The sequence below is a fragment of the Tetrao urogallus genome, assembly GCF_951394365.1.
Source record: "Tetrao urogallus genome assembly, chromosome: 1".
NCBI lineage: Eukaryota > Metazoa > Chordata > Aves > Galliformes > Phasianidae > Tetrao > Tetrao urogallus.
Genome location: NC_136813.1, coordinates 48,438,533 through 48,462,268, shown reverse-complemented (window position 1 = coordinate 48,462,268; position 23,736 = coordinate 48,438,533). Strand labels below are relative to the sequence as shown.

General features: G+C 36.0%; 1 protein-coding gene across 1 annotated transcript in view; it reads right to left on the bottom strand.

The window, feature by feature from the left end:
• Positions 1 to 23,736, bottom strand: part of GPC5 (glypican 5) — a gene marked incomplete at both ends in the record, with an annotated part of 607,225 nt that overhangs the window by 144,347 nt on the left and 439,142 nt on the right.

The following is a 23,736-nucleotide window of genomic DNA, read 5'->3' as shown; positions in this document are numbered from 1 at the left end:
ATCTCACAGGGAACCCTGCAGCCCCTTACTACTGAAACTCTGCTGCCTACCCATAATACAAAGCTTTTGGAAAAGGAATAACCACCTTGCATTCTTGTCAAGCATTAATTTTAAAGTTCTTGCTAAGCACTTTTAGTTCCTTTTACATCACCCTCTACAGGCCAGAGGAAGTCACTTTATGAATTTTTTTCCTTCAGAAAAGGTACCATGGTATTACCAGGTCTGGTGATTTCTTAGAGTTATAGGCTTCTCATAATAAATCTTCCTAGTCCTGCTTGTCATGGTTTTGTGATTTTTGGGTTTTGGTATTCCACATCATAACGTCATGTGGGGCACTGGGACTTTAACTGTTAATGCTCGAGTCCCGGCTACCTGCCCAGAAGAGAAGAACTACATTCCCCAAGGGACCTTGCGGTCAGGGAGAGGAGATTTAACTCCTGGCACGGTCACCTGAGGTGCTCTTTTTCGCCTGCCCTTCGTCATGGGCGCTGCTCCCGTCTCCCTGCTGCTCAACTGCACTGCTCATCTCACCTCAGCGTTGTGGTGAGGCCTATCCACCTTTTGGACATTCTCTCTCATTATATTTGATTTATTAACTTCAATTCTGATTATATTGTATTATAGTGTGTTACCTTGCATTCCGATAATATACTTAGTAAATTAGTTTGTTTCTCCTCAGATCATTGCCACTGTTTTTAATTATTTTGGGGTCCCCTGTTTCCTTTTTTCCGGAGGCGTGGATCCGCAGATCCCTCCGCCCTGTTCGTCACGGAACCGGGCCGAACCAGCCCATAAACCGTTGACACTGCTGTACATATGTATGTGTAGGCAGAGTTTCAAGGAAGGCAAACAACTGATATTTGTGGTGTTCCCAGCACTGCATGTAAACCCCCATCATGCACATGTACATGACGTTTCCTGAAAAGGAAGGACTAGACTTAAAGACATGTACATACAGATGTTATCCTGTAATTATCAGCTACATGATATACCACTGCCTGAAGTTCTTGAATTTTGTATATGTTTCAAGTCCGTAAACTGGGGTACAAAATAATCTTTCTGCTTCTATAAGGATATTGTAGTATGCTGTTTTTTTTTTTTTTTTGTCTCAAGGAAAAAGAAAAACTAACCTAATTCAGACAGAAGCTTGTAATATTTCTCATCATAAGGTGATGAAGAGAAAATTAATGTGAATTTTATATCTGTTTCTTGCCTAAATACTTTTTGTTGTTGTTCAGATATCTAAGACTCTTTAGAATTCAGAAAATAACTCAAGATATGTTGCTATTTTGCTAGACATTTACAAACATAAGATCATTAAAAATATGCTGGCTTTTTACTCTCAAAAGCAATGCAGCAAGAGAAGTATAGTCTCATGACCCCAAAATTCAAGAGTTTATATATGTATAAATTAATATATTCCCAGTTATATCTTGTATCATTTTGCTTCACCTTTTATAGAATGGTGATGTATTTTTTCATTTTCTTTTCCTCCTTGAATTATTATTATTTACATAACCATTCATCTTGTTGGCGTAATGAAAGGTGTTATAAAGAGTTATTTAATGTATTAAAAAAAAATAGAGAAATAGATGTTGCTTGGGAACCATGTAGTTCTTTTAAAATCATTTGAAAATGTACAGTCAGATACTTTGAGGCTTATTTTCCTGCTAAGATTTATGTTGAAATAAGTCATTCTATAAGCTAGTGAAAGGATGAGTGAAATAATGAAATATTCTTTTAGAAGGAAAAGGTCCTTTCTGCACCAGTTTATCCCTATGACTGAAAAACAAAATGCTCAGTTAGATTGCTTTTTCACCTTCCTGATTTTGCCTTTATATAATTATGGGTTTAGTGTGAGATTCTAAATTTTTGCTGAGCTGCAGTTGAAAATTTTATATGCATTTAATGTTTCATTTATATTACAGGATGTACAGTCCAAACACTTTCAAAGTATTTAAATGTAGTATGCCAAGGGAGACTCATCTTAATTACTGATTTCATACAGGTAATATGAACCCAGAAAATATAATGTATTTAGAAGATTTGTTTAGTTTTTGTTTGCTGTCATTTTTAAGAAAGCCTTTCTCATGTATTTCTGGAAGAGTTATTACACATTCCTTGGAATATTTGCAAATCTATGTTTATATCTTCCAAGGAATGATTGAAGCTCTATGCTATAAATTCCTCTAACACTAGAACTATGAATATTATTACATGAAGCCATGTTTTAAATTTTGCCCTGATTTGGATCTTTGACTGATTTCAGATATTACCTGTGGGAGACATTCAGTTTTGCTTTCCCAAAACCACCTACCAAGAAACACTCCAGACATATCAACACACAACTACTAATAAAAAAGATTTAAACTTGAGACCAGTCACTGCTGAACTGGAGCTCATTTAAAGTCAGAACAGGAAGCAAATTAAATCAGAAATTAATGTGAAGAGCTTTTGTACTACAATAAATAAATAAATAATAATAATGTATGAGAAAAATAACAAAGATAGGTTACGAATGGAAACAAATGATTTCTCAGATTCTAGACTATAAGCTTTACCTCTAAAACTAAACAATAGCATATGCATTGAAGATTATAAAATGGGATATGTGGACTCGCTCACTCTTGTACTTCTAAAAATCATCACTGTGGGACTTCTTTTATAGCTGTAGCTTGGATCAGAAGTGTGATATCTGATTCAACATTCTTATATACCACCTAAGGTCACGCAGGGCTTTCTAAATGCAAAGAGAAAGATATTGTAATATTTGCAAAATGTAAGATTTAAATTCAGTCAAATTGAGAGATTTCACCAAGTGTCTTTTTTATATGCCCTGGATGGGAACATCTTAAGAAAGACTTAGCAGTAGCTTTGCCAGTCTGCCTTCCCAGCATTGTTTGCTGAATTGTGGTTGTGTGAATACAGAAATTTCCCCTTAATAAAAAGAAAACAAAAGAACAAAACAGGCAAAACAAATGAACAGAAAGAGCTGCCTAGACTGTAATATCTTTAGGCACTTATAAAATACTCAATCTTTTTATTTCTACTTACCATTACTCCATGAATTTTCAAATTCTGAATTTATTTGCCCATTCTATGATAAGGTAATAAACGCATTCCCTAGAAAGCAACTTTACATTTCCTCATTTACCTTTTTCAACAGTCTTTCTCTCAATTTCCAACATTTTTCTCCCATCTCTGTTATCTTAATAGCAATATATTGTTATTCACATGTTTGCAGCCACCTTCAAAATATTTGTCATTATTCTCATACATCTCAAGTACATTTGCAGATCTGTGACTTCCCTTTTGGGACACTCTCTTGTATTCTCATTGATTTCTTAATTTTGATTTTCTAGAAAATTCATGAGTTCTATCCACTTGCTCTTATTCTATATAATCACTCATTTCTCAAGTAGTTTATTTTCTTCAGTCACAGCCTAATGGTATCCACTGATATTTTAAAATCATTATATCTACTTTATTCTCAAGCTACAAGTGAAAAGGATACAAATATCATTGAGACTCATTCTTTTAGAATTCATGCCAGAAGTACCTTAACAACAGAAACAAAGTATTTTCTTTTTTATGACAGATTTCAAGGTCACCCTTCATTTTCTAATACTAACAGAATCACTGCATTTTATGTATTCAATTACTCATCCTTTGATGAAGTCATTGTAATAGGGTAATACTATTATTCCCCTGTTATAAAAGTTAAAGAACTAAATGAAAGCAGGTAGCTAAAAAACCCAGGGATTTATTAAAAAAAAAAATTAAAAAATTGTGGTTTGACATAGTGTTTGCTTTGGAAGAATGTTTGAATCATTCTACTACAAATAGCCTGAAGAAGCTTACTTGAGACTTTACTTCTGAGCAAAACATGTCTGAGCTCCCTGAGAAGTGCAAAATCACAGGCAAGTAATTTTCCCTCTCTACAGATCTGCATAGTACTTTGGGTTGTTTTGGTTTCTTTTGTTTTGTTGATTTGTTCACTTGCTTTATTTTTCTTTTTTTCTTTTTTCTTTTTTTTTTTTTTTTTTTTGTTCTAAACAATTTAGAAGATGGTTCTGCATATTAACACAGCCTTGATGTACTCATATATATTACTCAATACTGGTGGAGGAACGTTTGTCCCCTGTTACTCCAGCTTTTATCATTTCTTATTTATCCATTTAGTTACAGGTTACCATTTTTGAATCTATAGCTGAATTATTCTAAATTTAATTCTACTTTGCATAGGCAGCCAGAAAAGTTCTTTTCCGCTAGCTGAGAAAAGAATGGAGTGCATATCAGATAATTCAAAATGCAAAGGGGAAAATGTGTCTTTTATTTAACATTTAAGCATGAGAAAAGAACAGTCATTTGTACACTTTACTGAATACTAGACCTTGTCCTGAGATTTCACTGAATAATCTTCCAGTTATTGTAGTATTGCTAGGATATTTGGCAACAGTACAGCACTAGGTGTACGTTTAGTTATGAAGACATTAGCACTGCAAGTAAAGCACGTAATACCTACTCCAAAGAACTGGCTCAGTCAGAATTAACACATTAGTCAGATATGAGTTTTTATTCTGCATTGACTTTTATGTATTTCAATATGTAATATTGAAAATATCAATATGTATTGTAGTAATATTGATATTTTCTTATAAATTGTCTAACAGAAACAGATATTTTAGTATGAATATACCAGTTAAATAGTTAATGTAAGTTAACTACCACCAGGTATTTCTTGTTAATGACAACACCCAAGAAGAATTGTCCAGGTCATTTGTGGTACAAAGTACTTTATTTATCTGGCAAACGGGAATCTATTTCACTCAAATTGATTGACGCTGCTCAAAGGGGAGATATTGACTTTTATTAACCTCTTTTTGCTTTTAGCTTTTTCATTCACTCTCAAAGTCTTCAAATAGGTTGTTTCAATTGATGTATACAAAAAGAAACAGAAGTTGTTTGGCTTGTGATAGAGCTTTTGCTACAAACAGTAACATTCACTGCAGTTATAATGTGGAAACTCCAACAGAGGAATAATTTACACTGAAGTATTAATTTCATGGTACCTATTTTAAAAAAAAAAAAAAAAAAAAAAAAAAAAAAAAGAGGAAAACAAAAAGATTCAGTAACCAACTGGAGTCCTTATTAAAGATCTATAATATTTTCAATATAATTTCCACTTTCTAATGTAGAAACAAAAAATACGTATCTTTCTTTTCAAGCAGGTAATTTAGATTGAGTGCTTATAAAGATTCATATACCAGTGTGAAAACATTAAAGCACTAAGGAAGAAGCTTTCAAGTAGTTGTCTTTAAGTAGTACTTGGCTTGTTGTTTATCTTATCATCCTATGTGTATACATGATTGGCAGTGTTGGCTCCTGTTATTCTTTTTAACAATTCAGAATATCTTGCTTAAAAATGAAAAGGTGAACTGGGTTTACATGGCAAGGTTTTGGTAGCGAGGTAGGGGGAGCCATAAGATGATTGCAAGGATGGCTTCTGTAAGGTGAAGTCATCAGCTCCTCCTGTGTCAGCATAGGTAGTTCCAGCCAAATCCAAAAGGGACCCACCACTGCCCAAAGCAAAACCACTAGTATCACTTCCTTAATAGAATATCTAAGAAAGTGTAACAAGTTCTGCGGGCAGTTGTGAGAGAGAAGAGTGAGAAAAATGGGAGAGAAACAACACTTGCAGTCATCAGTCAGTGGAGGAGGGAGAGTAGGAAGTGTTCCAGAGCAGAGATTCATGTGCAGCCCATGGGGAAGACCTTGACAAAGCAGTTATTCTTTGCAGTCCATGGAATACCATGTAAAAATAAACACACTGCAGTCAATCGAAAAAACCCTTGTCTAATCAGTGGCCTGAAGGAAGCTGCAGATTCCTGGCAGGAAACACAGACTGAAGCCACTGTAGAAGCATGTTTTCTGGTGGATATGGCAGTACATGGGGGGACATGTGCTTGCGCAATTCTTGAAGTACTTCTAGTGACAAGGACCTATGTTAGATCAGTTTATGAATGACTGTATCTCATGTAGAGGCCCCACTCTGTTATTCATTGTAAATAAATTAATCTTCCCCAGGTCAAATCTGTTTTGCCCATGATGGTAATTAGTGAAGTATCTCCCTGTTCTTGTCTCAAAACTCATGAGTTTCTTCATTGTATTTTCACCCCATCTTGTTGAGGAGGAGAGAGAGAGCAGTTTGGTCGGCATATGGGGATGGGTTAACCCCCAAAAAGCTTATTTTTTTTTTATTAATCTTAATTAAGACTTCCAGATATTTACAAAGAAATGCCAGATGTGTAAGGACCAGACTTTTATGCTCCTACATGCTAATAAAAAAAAAATCTTTACTCAGTGATAATTTCACTGACACTCCTTACTGTGGTTGATGCTGCTCAATATAAAAAATGTTGAAAGTGCCTCCACTGAGTCTCTAAATGCGTGCAATTACTAATTACTGCAGTTGCTAAATTATGTTTTAAGTACTTCTGTTTCTTTTCACACATATTAAGTGCCACACCCTATTGTTTAATATGTTTGAATGCAATCATAGGCAAAAAAAAAAAATAATAGATTAGTTAACTTCTATTAATTAAAGAAAGGTCAGAACATGACGAAAGAAATCATAATGTATCTAACTGGAATGAGAACCTGACATATTTCTTGTGGCCTTCTGGATTGGTTTAAATGCTTTTCTGGTCTCTGTATGAACCTCTGATGAACTGTGGAAGTATGATTGACTACAGGAGAGATGACCCAGTGCTCTGATCTGTGTAAAAATCTTACATTCAGTTCTATTTAACCTACTTCCTAATGTCTCCTGCAATGAGAAAATTCTAAAAGGAAACCTAAGGAAATAAAAAGTATTGCAAAACAGAACAATCTTTTTAATCTAAAGCATAGGGGAAAATATGTATATATTTTGCTTTTCTTTTAGAGAGAAATTGAAGCCATAACACTGATAATATGAAATAGAGAATAGAAGTGCAGATTCTTTGACACAAGAAACAACGCTTAATTATGCTGTACCTTCAAACCTCTAATTTTGAAGAATTATAATTTCCTTCTTGTATTAGAAAACACTGCAGTTCTTCATAGTTTAATGCAAGCATAATCCCCCCAACATGTAATTTATATATTCTTATCTGAAATAATTGTCATTAATTGTAACAAACTTACTATCCGTGAAATACTTTATGAATCTTGCTGTATTCTCCTATAACAGTTTATTGCATAGAGACTGAGGTATGTATTAATAACAACTAAAAAAAAAAAAAAAAAAAAAAAAAAGTCTGGTGAAAGATTTCTCTCTTCTATCAAAATATTTTGTGAAATCGTCATGTCTCAGATGAGCCAAATAAATGTTGAGCACTGCTTTCTTTCCTATTGAATTAATTTTCTATGATTTTGCACATAAAAATATTATTTTTCTTAAGACAGTAGTATTCACTTTTTATTACCAAATTATTTATAGAGTTTAAAGTTAAACAAATGCTGTTTAAATTGTTTGCCAGATGCTAACCGAAGTTAAAAATTATTTCTACTTACTAAACTTTTTTTTCTTGTTTTTAGGTGGTTTTTTTTTTTGTGTGTGTGTGTGTACATTAGGAATAGCTGGAGATACTGTTTCATCAGATGTTAGATCCTCTTTCTGACTAATTTCAGTCTGTTAATCATCAGAGCACCAGAATTCTCCATAAATATTGCTGCATAGCAAGTTAGCACAGCAAATTAACAGCAGCGATAATGTCACTGGAAATATAAATTACAATAACTGAGTTTCAGGTAAACCCAAAGGAAGAAGTGCAGGCAGTGTTCAACATTTGCTTTAAGAGCATCCCTATATATAGGTTTGAGTATGTCTAAAGCAAGGGAAACAGTTCCCACAGGGATTTAGTTTCACTACTTGTTTTCGAAAAATATTGCCTTATTGCACTCTTTGGAGGAAAAAATATTAGCTATCCTATCCTCATCTCTCGCCCTTTCATGCAACTCTCATATGTCAAGGGTCAGGGCTCTGCAATTTTTACTTTGACCATTTTTCCCTATAATCTTTAAATAATATTCAAGCCAAAACTCAGCCTTATCAATAATTAAATCCAGTGTTGATCATCATCAAGATATGCATTTTTTTTTTCAAATGTGATAACAGAATTAGTCATGGTAAATCAAAGGAAAAATAACATTCAAAGAAAAACAAGCAAGTTTTTTGTGTTCTCTTTTTAATAGAAGAAGAGAATAACTTTGAATTAGGTTATAGCCTGTGAAATATATAACCACCATCTTTATCAGCCAACACTGGAAACATGATTTTCGAACAATATTCTTTGTGCCTCTTATCTGATCATCAGAGAAACTGATACTATGATAGTATCAGCTATCATTTTAATACTACCACTGTTTCTTGGTGTCAGCCACAAAACTATAACTAACTCAAGATTTTCTGTTCGAATTTTACTTCTCTTTATTTTCAGTATTAATTTGAGGACAATCTTATTTGAAGCTCTATTAGTAAATCTCTAAATTATTAGTTTCAAAGTAAGAAGGTAATTTTATTTTAAAAATATGCTAAGTTTTACACATGGCAAAGTTGTGCCTGTTTGATGGATAACAGAGTTTTTTGTGGACTTACAGAGCAGTTGATACAACTGACCTCTTCTAGAACTGTCGCATCTTGCATTGTAAATATGCATGAGATCCACATTTTTAAGTTGATAAAAGGCAAATTCAACACATTTGAAAAATACGGCTCAAAGGTAAGTGCTGAATCAGAAAAGGAAAAGATCATCACAAAGCACGATAGCAGACGATGCCTGGAAATTGTTCAAGGACAAACTTTTAGATAAAATAAAGGACATTGTACTGTCAATAGGTAATTATAAAAAAAAGGCATAAAGAAAGAATAAAAGTTCCCATATAATTGTGTACATTCACAAAATATTCTCTCAGTTGTTCAAAATCATCTTAGTGGACAGGCTGAATACATGAACAAGAAATCATCAAAATAGCAAAATAATGAAAGCACTGTGATTAGAGATACAAACGATATTAACCTTATTATTACTGACTCCTGTTAAATTTCACATATTGTGAGGATACTTATTCTATGTATCATCTGAGTAGAATCTGAATGGATTATCAGTTGGATAATGCAGAATAAGTGTACTTTTTAATATCAGCGTTTAGCAAATTAACCACTGTCACTGTCCTAAAAATCACGAAGAATATACAGAGAAGAAGAATATAGAAAGTGAGAACACTTTATAAAACAAACAGCTCTGTTGAAGAAAACAGAGAATGGCAGAAAGGGAAACTGCAGAATTTGATGAGTTACTAGTGAAAAACAAAAAGAGAAAAGGGAAGTAATGTGAAGAAAAGAAGACAGAGAGAGCGAGTAAGCAAGAAAAGAGGGCAATGCAAATCTTTTCATCTCACTTCTATTCACTCTGTACTTGCTATGTAGAAACTTAATTTTATATCAGAAAGTGCAGGAAATAACTTTGAGATAAAAATCAAAGGTGGTATGCAAGCTTTGTGTTGGCAAGATGGTGAAGACATGAAGAAAGAGAAAAAAAAAAAAAAGCTTAAGTTCCATGAGAATATGGAAACTAAAAGCCACTGACCTATTTTTCCTTAGCCAGTTCATTGGACCAACTACTTAAAGAAAACACTTTTCCACAATATCTTCAATGTACATGATTATATAACTTTGCTGTATCTGGAACTACAGGATGCTACAACTCCCCAATTTTCTGTCACACTAACTGAAGCTGAAACTCAGTATGAAAGTTGGCAGAAACAACACAATTAGCACTGTGTGTATTCATCTGTTTTATGATAATATGAAACTTCACAATTTTTTTCACTTGAATTTCATATTCAAAATTTAACCCTGTTTTAAGTGGAAATCTAGTTTCTCATTCTCAAAATACTTGCACTTCATTGCAAAGACTGTTCATATTCATGATATTTTCAGATATGCAATGTGGAACTATTCAGAAGAATCCAGAAAAAAAGTTAAAACAATGTCAGAGTTCTAGCTCCTATGTCATAGTAATAGAGCTTGAGAAAGAGCCAATTGAAGACAGTTAATATATGTAAAAACATGTTTCAATTTTTAATGTCCAAAGTGGAGATTAAAAAAAAAGTATTGGACTTCAAGTAAAACAAGAAAAGTCTTAGACTAAAGTTCTAAATACTAAATAGGTTACTAAGAAAATTTGTGGAAATTCAAAATTGGCAGCTGTTAAGAACAGTTTTAACAAAATTTGTCAGGAATGACCTTACTAGAGTTGTTAAGTACTAACTTTATGAAGTGGAAGAGTACTCTTCCAAATGCTGTGATTCTGACTGTAGCTCATTATTTCACTGAGGAATAGATTGTGCATGTCTTTTAAGCAATAGGGGGAAAGAAAAAAAAAAGAAAAAAAAAAGACATTCAATATTGCCTGAAGGACATTAATGCTTAATCACTGCCAGACATACAATTTCATGTAAAAGAATGAATGTATTTACCTGAAGATAAACTATTTATCTAATTTACACTAAAATGTGAGATTCTTTGGAAAAAAGCTACTGCTGTAAAGAAGAAGGCATTCCAGCAAAATTTTCACAATTAATGTTGTAACTGTAGTACAATGAGGAAATTCAAGCACATTTGTGGAGTAGTAGGTTATCAAACTTCTGTGTGCATACTAAGCACACTCCATTTTTTCCCCGAATGTTCGAGGAACTTCACATTAGTCTTAAGTATGGATGTGACAAAGTGACTTCAGATGAAGTGGCTTTCTGAGCACAAATATTTATTCATGACAGTTCTTTTGTAAGTAGCTGAGATGATTAGAGCATGTTTTTATGAAGTTCAAGACTTTTAGTAGGAGTGGATCATATGCATATCCTGAAGTAAACATTAGGGCATCTGACCATCTAGATTATAAGAACACAGATTTGGAGAGTATTGTTCAATCAAACTAAAAGTGTTGTTACAGGGACCCTTGCAATGGTGACTGTGTACATATGTGTATATGTGTGTGTATATATATCTGTCATGTGCATGAAAGCTCATTCAAGCAGTAAATTGAGGAATGATGTGAGGGAATAGAACCAACATGCTGTAAGTTACCTGTCACTTGCTGTCCCTTTTGTGAACCCCAAGTGCTTGGCAATGTCACTATCTTATTATTTGCTGGCATTTTATTTAAGTGTGCAATTGGATCTGCATCATTCCTGGCAGGACGCAAGGAATGCTCCCTCCAGTGACACATATTTCCCTTGCTTCTCAGCTGTGATTCTTGGCCATGAAAAACCCCATAGAAGCCTAATAAGTACACATAGTCTCAGAGAGATAAGGAAATCACCCAATCTCATTGTCGCCAACAGGCCTTGCCTAGAACCCCTTGCCCGGGGTACAGTGACCCTATTTTGTCTCTGTTGGAGTCCATTGTCTCCAGATGTCCCCAGCTGAATGGGGTCTGGTCTGCTAAAAGTCTTAAGTGTCAGAACCTGTTGATGTACCTATTAATGACCCTTGGACCACCGACCAACCTCAGGCTCTGGAGGACAGTTCTCACCAGGAAAGGCTTGGCCAGTTCAATGATGCCTGCAGTGCCCTACTTTTTGGCTCCAAGAGAGCTGCTGTTCTGGGCTGAGTTCTGCCATTTAATACAAAACCTACTGTAAGAAATAGTTCTTTCTCTTGGACATATACTGCTCATCACAGGAAATTCATACTGGGACATTGCTTTATCCAACCTGACTTTATGCCTTTCTCACAGAGAAATAACATAAGTGTCTTGAATGCAAAGGGCTCCCTCCCTCACCCAACTGCCATCCACAACATGCGGCCTAGCCATGACATAGAAAGCCAGGAGGATACTCAAGGAATTCTATTGAAACTGGTCACATGCTGTACTGTCATGGTGCCTGGAGAAATTGGGATTGTCTTGATGTGTTTTGGAGAGATACATCCAATCCCATCTGGGGCTATGATGCTAGGCTGTATGGACACAGAGTCCTACTGATAACTGATTGGATGCTCTCCATGTGAAGCTGCAGAAAATTCAAAGGAGCTTCAAATTGAAATACCATGGAAAAGGCATAATAGGATTAGGTAGTTAATTGACTCTCAAATTTGTATTAATTAAATCATCTCTCATTGTACATTATAATTCTATTGAGTGTATATATTTAGTATCATGCATCTACTGTAAATGTGTTTTCTTCCTTACAGGAGGCTTCACTAGCAGATTTCTAAATTTAGTATAATGAAAAAAGAGACAATAAAAGTGAACAAAATGATTGCTTGCTTTTATATCAACTGCATGTATACTATGACAAAACTTATTTTGACCTACAGAATGTTTTGAGGTCCTATAACACCATCTGTTTATATATTATCTTCAACATGTTAGCAGTACTAGCTTATATATTTACACTTTTATTTTCTCATTTGATTTCCAGATACTAAAAATACAGGTTTTCCACTTCTAAAATGTGGAAGAAAATATTACTTCCAATTACTCCAAATAGCATGCTAGTATAATTTGCTAGAGTTTTTGTACATCTAGCCATTACAAAAGCTGAATTTTATTATTATTATTATTATTATTATTATTATTATTATTATTATTATTTATCCTGCTAGGCAGTAGTAGGTGTTATTCTTAAATAAAATATTCAAGTGCTTAACTCTGAGCACAAGTAACCTCATAAAAACCAATGAGCTAAGCACATTTTAAAATTAATCATGACAACAAATCATCAGAGGCTCAAGGCTTTTAAGTTATATGTACCAAAAGTATTACAGTAACTTTCAAGGAACGATAAAAAAAATATTTAAAAAATGTAAAGCAGCGCATTACCAATAACTTATTTATACATTATTGAGCAATATCTTTGGACATTTACTTTTTCCCCAAAATATCCAAACATTATGCCCAACTAAAAGGAACTTCTCATTTCTGAAATGAAGATCCATAGTTAAGAAGCATATGTGCTACAGGGAGGAAGAAAGAGGGGAACAATACTCTGAAAGTTATAAATAACTTAAAAGTAAATTCTAAGTATAGTTTTCTTCAGAAGACTTTCAGGCTGGATTCAAAAGAATGTTATAACTGTGAAGTGCAACTTGCATTAAATTTGACACTTAAGAATGTGATCCAGACACCCTCATGTTGTATTTTGTTTATTTGCAGTTGTCCAAACTCCTGCTGTGTCAAATTACTTACAGTTTGCCAAAATGGGCAACTAAATGAAATTCTCAAATATGTGTAATGTATTAGTCAAAATATCAGATTTTTTTCTATCTGTGTTATGCCCACAAGACCCATCTACAATATTATATTTAAGCTTTCCTGCTTTTAACCCTAGTGCATACATTTTTTTTTTTATTCCTGGCTTCAGTATGACCGAGTTTTAACTGAGCTGTGCATCTCAGTCTGTAGTCCAGCTGAAGAGGTAGAAAAAGCATGTGTTTTTGCCAAGTAAGGCATTGGACTCACACCTTTGAACCCCTCAGCAGGTGATAATACTATAGGTGAGAAGTGGAGGCAGTTTGCCCTTTGCACAGAGACCTCTTCCTTTGTGACCATACAGTGAAGGTTGAGAGACAATTATCTATCTGAAAGAATGATCTGAAGATATCGATATGGGTCAAACTCAGTTAAGATGACAGCTGTTCAAACTGGTAGACTGTACTTTAGTTGCATTTTGAAAACACTGGAACTGGAAGCTCATAGATGATACACAGTAGGTCGCAACAAGGTAAATCTCACTGATCTATGTGCAGGCACAGACTTAGAGTAAGGCATATATCTATTTTTAGACTGGATCTTATGCTCTTATGTTCTTACTCCTCAAAGTGTAGGTGGAAACCCCATTTCATTTCTATGCCTCTCTGTATTAATATGCCACCAGTTTCCTAAGGTAACTAGTTACTAAGAGTCTTCCTGGGCAGGAATATTAGGAAACTTACTTAGTTTCCGGGATTTCACTCCAGAATAACTGGAGTACATGGGCACATTAAGACTGCATCAATGACTATGGCACTCTTAATACTACATTGTTATGACTTTAGAGATGGCAAGTCTTTCCTCTGCTCCCTCAACTGGTATTCCTGATCTTACTAGATCTGTTAACTTCTGTTCTAATACGAGCAGTTCCTCTGGCATAGTTCTCTAAAATTATCTTGCTAGTTGATTTAACATGAAGTCTCATGTACAAAATGTTTAGGTTGCACATAGAAGGGACTTGGGACCAGCAGACATCAAAAATGGTGCTGGGTTTCTAGTTCAAGGGTCTCAAGGCAAAGAAAGATTTCAAATTTTATTCTTGTTATTGTGACATCTGTAGAAGTAAAAATGCTAATAAAATACAGAAATACATATTGAACATTTGAGGCCTAGACCATAGCTTTTCTAACAAAATCTGTCTCAGAAAATCTTCATTTACTTCTATCTGATAGAAATTATCATGCAGCTTTATACCTTCCAGGAATGGGTTATAGAGTAATTAAGGCAATGTATGCAGATATATGATATATGTATCAGGCAGTTTTACCATTTTATAACAATCTCCTGCACCCTTTAATATGACAAATCTTGCCACAAATATGAAATTCTCAAAGTCAGTAAAAAAACCCACACAGAAGTGAATATAGGTATATTGTACATTCATTCAGGAGTAAGAAAAAAACTCTGAAACAGGTCTTGCATATTTAGAAAATGTAATAAGGCTCCAAATGACAAAAAACATTAAGATGCCCAGGCCTGCATGCCCAGCATTAATCAATTCATCCATGAGCTTTAATACTGAAATAATCACTGTCCTCCATGGTTCATGATTTTAAAAGAACTCTGTGTTCTCCATAGGAGATGGCAATGCACAGGAGGGGTCTCTGGAACATGTTTGAAGAAAGCGCATTATGGCATAGAAAATAAATTCTAAAATGTTAATTGCTTATAGAACAGCCTAGATAATACTACTCTGGAATTACGATGATGAAGTCTAAGAATAACTGTCTGCATTCACTGACCTGGTAGCTAAGTCTCCCATACACCGGCAGAAGCTGAACAACAGCACTGGTACAGTGCATACCGTGACTTGTGGAGAAGACAATTCAGTACATATTCCATTTGCATTACAACACTGATACAAAACAGAAGCACAACATCCAGTTATACTGCATGGGAAAGTTGTATCATGAACCAGAAAATTCATGAGACTTTCTGAAAGGTTACAGTGGGCAGTGTCCCTGCCATGTCTAACATGGTATTACCATGGTCCCTGCATCTTGAACATTATATAAATCTTGATAATCCTTGAGTCAGTTGAATCCTATTTCCTTGAGCTCTCAACCTGAAGTTGACTACCTTGAGGCTAGCTAGTTGCAATCTTAACAGTAACTAAACATTAACTTCAAAGCTACTGTAAAGGAATACGCTTGAAAATATATAGTTCAGATAACGGCAATATTGGTAATATGACCATGTAAATGCTTGCCTTTTCTTAAGAAAGCCCAGCTACTGATTATAAATGAGAATGGAATACTGTTGCCTGTTTCATATTTTTAATAGTAGTAGTAGGAGTACTAAAAATGTGGAAGCTGCTTCAAGTATAAAATACATACAGAACAACTTAAATATAAAATCTGATGATTATCTTGTGGTAATCTGAAAATACCTAAAATTTAGAGACCTTTTCATCATCAGATCTGTAAGCACCATACAAAAGCAACTGTTATTCTGGGCAGGGAAACAGCAGCTGTAGTTTCCACGTGTATTTTCTTCTACTACTGCTGTTGAGACCCACTTCAGTTTAGAAAGCATAACTGTTTAATGACATTATATAGTGGATGGGTATCAGGTTACATAAGTGATGGAGTTTAAAAATGTATCTGGAGAGAAAGAAAGCTGAGATTAGCTCACCAATGCAAAGGCAACCCCCATCCCACCCTCGCTTCCTCTATTTGTTCTGGTTCAGATGGAACAGGGAAAAGGTATCTAGGAAAGGTAGAGCAAACAAAACTCCAGAAACTGCTGAGAAGAATCAGATGGAATAAATTCCTGGTGCACTTAAGGGTGAAATATCTGAAAATTTTCCTGCTAAAAAGGAACAAGTGGTTGTAGATCTGGTTGTGAAAGACAAAACTTTTTGTCTCAAAGTTTGCTTTGTGAGGCCTTTCTGGTGATAAGACTCTAAGTGACAACTGCAAATTGTCTAGGGGGAAGAGTGGTGGCTGTCACTGTGCCACAGTACCACTGCTCATGATTGTAAAGATAAACAGAAGAGGGACAAGCAGTTTTTTTTCAGGGGTGTGGTTTGAAGGAGCTGACCACTGCAAAAGGCATGGCAACGAAGGCACTACTCCCTGCTGGCTTATCTGTTGGGCTACCTGTATGTCCCACTAACAGAGAGAAAAGAAAAAACTCAGAGAAGTGGAGGATAAAAGGCACTCACTAAACTAAGGACTACGGAGAAGAACTCCCACAGAAACCTTTGATGGAGAATTTCCTGAGGGGAAAATCTCTTTGAAAGAATCTCTCCCCCGGGCCTGCTTGCTGCAAAGCTTCCTGGCTTCCTCCCATCTCCCACAGTGGTGACTCTCTCTCTCTTGCTTTCTGTAAGGACTCCTTGCTTTTTATTTCCTATCTCTTTTCTATCACCCGTCTCCCCTCCCCCATATCCCTAAGCAACTAGGATTTGTAATAAACTGGCTTGGCTAACATTTGACCCATTGAGTCTTAATCTCGCCATTGGGTATACATATATTAAAAGAAACTCCTCTTCCTCCCATAAATTGGAGCGAGACACTGGTATCGTCACAAAGTACATTTTTTCACAGCATCACAGAATCACGCAGAATCACAGAATCACAGAGTTGGAAAGGACTTACAAGATCATCTAGTCTAACCATTCTACCAATTGGTAAAAAGAACACCAAAACAGATCCCTGTTTTCAGAAGGAAAACAAACAGCAACAACTACAAAACAAAAAAAACAAACAAATAAACAAACAAACAAAAAAAACAACCCACAATGTCAGCGACTAAGTTTAATCTCTTAAATACTTGATGATATGTTACTAGCTCTCTGTCAGAAATACCTGTCATAGACTCCATTAGAGGAATTAAATCAGTGAACTCTTCATTTAATTTTAGAAACGAAGACAAGTCTACTTTATGACATATTAATTTGTTTAAATTACAGACTACAGTCAGTTATACCAACTTGCCTCTTGTCTATAGTGCTCACTGGAATTTCAAGCAAAAAATCCACTAATCTACATGATTATTAGGCCTTTCCCCTATACTGCTTTCAGAAAATAAGTACAATGGGTTTGCTCTCTGCCTGTTAGATGCAGTGAAATCCATATGGGAAATCTTCTGATATTCAGGGGATTTCATGTTACGTGTGACCCAGGACACACACTGATATACTGGTCCAGAGTAGAAAGACTTATACTTTTAAGACTTCTTCCTAGCAGCCTACTAGCTACTTGCATGAAGGCTTATCAGATATTTTTTAAAACAGAATGCCAGCAACTTTGAAGTACCAGACCTCAAATGACAAATCTGATGGCTAGATATTTAAAATATATGATAGGAAAAACAGAGACCTCTCAATAAATAAAGGGTATAAAATACTGTTTACCTAAGGAAAAAAAAACAAAACAAAACAAAAACAAAAACAAAAGCACAGAAACAAATATACAAGCAAACAAACAAATAAAAGCAACAGAATCAGAAGATTGTGTTCAGGTATCAGCTAGAATTCAACCTGGTTCCTACTTTGTGTAAGTTCAGCCCAACCTAATAAATCCTTCAGTAACAGTAAAAGCGTGTATAAGCTCACGATACTAAGAATAGTATTGCTACTTGTCATCTTAAGAGAGGATCATTGTAGATTGATTTTCTTCCTGAAGACTCTGCAATTGCATTGCAGCAAAACCTCCATATGCTTAATGGCAGGCTGAACAGCTTGTAGTGAGTTACAATGTCTAGAGCAGGTAGAAAATTTTTTAAATGGCAAAATTTTATTCAATTAAGCTAGAGATCTAACACCCATTAAAACCAGTCCCAGTTCTGTTAATGAATGAGAAAATTATAGTAAAGCATTATAGCAGAGAGCTTTCTCAGCTTTCAGAATTACATTTTACAGCTTCGTCCCAACAGCATGCAAAATTTCTCGTGTTAAACTGGTATTCCCAAGATTTTGTTCAACTGTTAGTAAACTGTGGGCTAAGCTGTAACACAGACAGTACATAGCAAACTCTTTTTTTTTTTTTTTTTTTTACTGTAACTTTCTCTAAGCTATAGAAATCAATATTTCCCTTTAAGTTGCTCTCTATCAATTGTGTTTGAGAGGGTTAAATAGAAATAAAAAATAGGAAATTTTATTCTTCATACAGTTCTTATGTAATATAATTGTGATTTCTATTACTGCCCATTCAGACATTATGAAATGCAAATTTATGTGCTCTGTATGCAGGTAAGTTAGAAGTTGATGGAGTTATGCACTACCAGTATGTTTTAACCATCTGTTTCTTCTACAAATCTATTATGGAGTGAAGTGGTTCCTAAAGCTGGTGCATCATCACAGCACTGTTACTTCAGGACACGCATACTGTATATGAGTATAGTGTTTTGTCTGTGTGCGTGATATTCAGTGAAGCAGCCTTCACGTAGGTCTAGAAATGTGAGACATGGAGACTGACACTCAAATATGTGGTCAGTAACTGCAAAGTCAAAATTCTTACCAAGGAAGAAATGAAATATGCATTTACATTAGTCATACTGTTCTATCACATTTTGGAGTTTAGATCTGAAAAGAGTTTTACACATAAGTACTTTGTGATTTTTTTCTTTCTTTTTACAAAAATGGATATTTTGATCCAGTGAAGTCTCCATATTACCTTGCTTTGATCATGTGATTCAGCACCACAAGGGAAATAGAATCAAAATTGTAAGTGAAAAAACAAATATTTGAACATGTTTTTGGTAAGGTTACTGGTTTTAATAAGTTTATTGTTCAAGCAAGTCTGATCAGTCGAAGAGTCAGGCTACATAAGAAACTACCAAAAATGATCAAAGCTGTGAATTAAAAGTGTCAGTTAGAAGCTAGGATTACAATACTTTCTGTTCTCTGCCTTTTTTTTTTTTTTTTTTTTTTTTTTCCTACCAGTAGACACATGCCGTCAGCTATTATTTTCTTGATAGGTGATTGTCCTGTACATGAAGTTGGCCTCTACAATTCTTTCTAACTCTGTGTAAATGATAGAACTGCTGACTGTAGAACCTCCTCTTCAGAGGAAAAACTGCCTAGAAAACTTCTGAGAACAGTGATGGTAAGGTTAAATCCTACAAGTTAGACATTATGAATCATCTTCTAGAAGAATCTGCTTCTCTCTCAACTATCAAATGCATGTGTGTTGAATTATATCAGGAGATAGAATAAGGCAAGTAGAGGATATTAATTATGTAAAGCATTGTTGTATCAACAGAAGATAAAGCTCATTTCTAGGCAAGAAGTTTGTATCTCCAGTTTCTCCCAAATTATGCACCCTTAAAGACAATCTTTGAAAGAATTTTTACACATTTCCCAAATTTGTGCTTGTAAAAGACTAGGGAAAAAATCACGACTTCTGCAATGTCTACACTTTTCCTAGAAAATCATACAAAAGCTTAAATATATTCCTTCTATACAGCTGGTCTTAATACCTTACTTCAATTTTAATATAAACTTACCATCATGTTTGCAAAATCTGTCTACAAACACTACAAGCAATGTTAGAACAAAGGTAGATCCAGGTGAAATATGTTAGCTCGCTTCACAAAATTATTCTCATAAAAAAAAATACTGAAAGTGTTTAACTGAACAAAGAAAGCTTTCACCTTCATATTTTGAAGATGTTATAAGAAGTAACTAGTTATCCTGCAGCAAGTGACTACAAGTCCTGAAACCGGAGCACACAGTAACACAGAATCTGTGAATCTGGTCTCATCAACAAACTTAGTGAAGAAATACTCAATCCTATCATTTGTAAAGATGTTGAAGAACACAGGTTCCAAGACAGACCCCTAGGGGACAGCATACATCACCAGCCACTATCTGGACATAGCACCAGTGACCACAACCATCTGTCTGCAACCATCCAATCAATTCTTTATTCATTGAATAGCCCATTCTCAAAATCCATATCTCTCCAATTTAGAGATAAGGAAGTGGTGTGGGACCATATCAAAGGTCTTGCAGAAATCCAAGTAGATATCAGTTGCCCTTCTTTTGTCCACTGATACTGTCATTCTATTATAGAAGGCCACCGGAATACAAATCTCATGACTGATACACATATAGTGGGGTTTGACTTCTAAAAACTGAGTTTGTGTGTCTGAATCAAGATCAGAGTACCTTCCCTGCTATAAGAGAATGTCACTTTTATTTCAGTAGCTAATTCTTTCTGCAAATTGTGGTGCTTCCACTCTGGGCCTTTCAACTCTCTAGGTTTCCAGATTTCCTGAAGTCCAGGTTTCCATTAGAAGGTAGGTAGGAAGATATCCAATTACTTCTAATGAGTAGACAATGTGCTGATTGAAGAAGGTACCTCATGTACTTCAGTGTTAACGAAAAGCTGCATCACTCATTAGTGTCTTATGGTTTTACTGTACTTATGCAGACATTATGTTTACTGAGGATACAGGAATTCTGCTGCTTTTACCTGCCAGTGTTTGCAGGACAGATCTAGATGTTGGCGATGTCCTCTTTGTATGATTTCAACACCAATATATTCAGCCTGCCCTAGATAACTACTGCTCTGAAGTCTGTTTAATCAGACCTGTGTTCTAGAAGCTCTCATACTGAAATGCCTTTTGTGATGGAGCCTGGTTTGTCAGGTTGATGGTTGGACTTGGTGATCTTGAAGATCTTTTCCAACCTAGAAGATGCTATGATTCTGAGATTCAAAGCAGTAAATATTGAACCTCTTCCTATAGTTATTTTCAGCTCCGTATTACAGTTTTTCTGTATTCCAATCAGGACTGAAACAAGAAACAGGACAAAACATGGCTCACAAGAGATGAGCCTAGGGGATCGATGCTTGAGCTAGGGATGAGGCAGATGACTCGGCTGAAGTTCATCTACACCAATGCACGCAGCATGGGCAACAAGCAGGAGGAGTTGGAAGCAATTGTGCAGCAGGCTAAGTATGGCCTAGTTGCTATTAGCGAAACATGGTGGGACCACTCCTACAGCTGGAGTGCTGTGATGGATGGCTACAAGCTCTTCAGAAGGGATAGACGAGGAAGAAAGGTTGATGGTGTGGCCCTTTATATTAAAGACTGTATTGGTGTTGAAGAACTTGGAGTTGGAAGTGATAAAGTTGAGTGTCTATGGGTAAGGATCAGGGGGACGTCTGTAGGGGCAACATCTTGGTTGGGGTCTGTTATAGATCACCTAATCAGGATGAAGAGATGGATGAGGCATTCTATGAGCAGCTTGCGGAAGTGGCACTGTTGACAGTTTACGGGCTGGTTCGGCCCCGTTCCGTGACTAGCGGGGCAGAGGAATTTCGTGAATCTGTGCCTCTAGAAAGGGGAAACTGGGGACCCCAGAATAGTTAAAAACAGCGGCAATGATCTGAGGAGAAACAAATCTACTAAATGTGGTGTCAGAATGCAAGATAACATCCTATAATCCAGTACAATTAGAATTGAAGCTAATAAATCAAATATAATGAGAGAGAGAGCGTGTCCGAAAGGTGGATAGGACTCACCATAACATTGAGGTGAGATGTGTAGTCCGATCGAGCAGCAGGGAGGAGAGACAGATGAAGAAGAGCTCATCAGGTGATCTTGCCAGGGGTTATATCACCTCTCTAACCAAAAACCCCTTGGGGTATATAATTCTTCTTCTCCAGACAGGTGCCCAGAACTGGAGCATTAACACTTTAACTCTCAGTGTACTACATGATGTTATGATGTGGAATACCAATAACCAAAAATCATAAAACCATGACATTCCACCCCTTATTCTACATCACAAGATCATGCTTAATATACAAACAAAACATAATTAACAAGCAGTAAACACATACACACACACAGACCTATATATATACATGGAATTACTGACTGAATTCCCCAATATCAAATTTCCTTGTGGTATGAATTGAACATTCCCATTTCTCTGCATCACCCACCTTGTCAAAAACATTTCCACAGGGAGGTTTACCCTTTCCAGAAACTGGAAAGACCAAAACAGCTTTTCTCAAAATGTTTTTTACGTGTACTACTGGAACTTTGTCTCCCTTGACAGTTTGTAGGGAGCTGGCAGGACCATCGTGATTGATAAATCCTCTAATATTGACCTACCAGGTGGCTTTTGCCAAATGCTTCTTCCAGTGTTAAATGTTCCGCCACCCATTGCTTTCAATATGGTTTTTAGCAACCCATTGTAGCATTCAATTTTACCAGAAGCTGGTGCATGATAGGGGATATGATAAATCCACTCAATGCCATGATCTTTGGCCCAAGTATTTACAAGAGAATTTTTAAAATGAGTCCTGTTATCTGACTCAATTCTTTCTGGAGTGCCATGTCGCCACAGGACTTGTTTTTCGAGACCTAGTATGGTATTTCAGGCGGTAGCATGGGGTACTGCATATGTTTCAAGCCACCCAGTGCTTGCTTTCACCATGGTAAGCACATAACACCATCATGAGATGGCAAGGTGACATAATCAATGTGCTATGCTTCCCCCTATTTATACTTTTGCCATCGCCCTTTCCCCCAAAGAGGTTTCATCCTCTTGTCTTGTTTAATTGCGGTGCAAGTGTCACAGTCATGAATAACCTGAGCAATAGCATCCATAGTAAAAGTCCACCCCTTGGTCTCTAGCCCATTTGTATGTTGCATCTCCTCCTTGATGGCCTGAGGTCTCATGGGCCCACCAAGCTAGAAATAATTCACTCTTGTGTTGCTAGTCCAAGTCTATTTGAGCCACCTCAATTCTGGCAGGCTCAATGCCTGATGGTTATTTTGTTGTTCTTCAGTAGCTTAACACTTGGGCACATGAGCATCTACATAGCACACCTTTACAACCATATTCTTTATTTGGGCAGCAGTGTCTTTCCACAGTTCAGCAGCCCAAATAGGTTTACCCCTTCTTTGCCAGTTATTTTGTTCCCACTGCTATAACCACCCCCATAAAGCATTTGCCACATCCACGAGTCAGTATAAGGATAAAGCATTGGCCATCTCTCCAGTTCAGCAACATCTAAGGCAGTTGGACAGCCTTTACGTCTGCAAATTGGCTTGATTCTCCTTTCCCTTCAGTGGCCTCTGCAAGTTGTCATGTGGGGCTCCACACAGCAACATGATATTATGATGTAGAATACCAATAACCAAAAATCATAAAAAACAATGGTGCAATTGCCAGCACTCATTATCATGGGAGACTTCAACTTCCCTGATATATGTTGGAAATATAATATAGCGCAGAGGAAGCAGTCCAAGAGGTTTCTAGAGTGTGTGGAAGATAGCTGGTATGAGAGCCTACAAGGAGTGGTGCCCCACTAGACCTGCTCTTCACTGACACAGAAGGACTGGTGGGAGATGTGAAGGCTGGGGACTGTCTTGGGCAAAGCGACCATGAAATTGTAGAATTCTCTATTCTTGGTGATGTCAAAAGGGTGACTAGCAAAACTGCTATCTTGAACTTCCAGACTTTAACCTG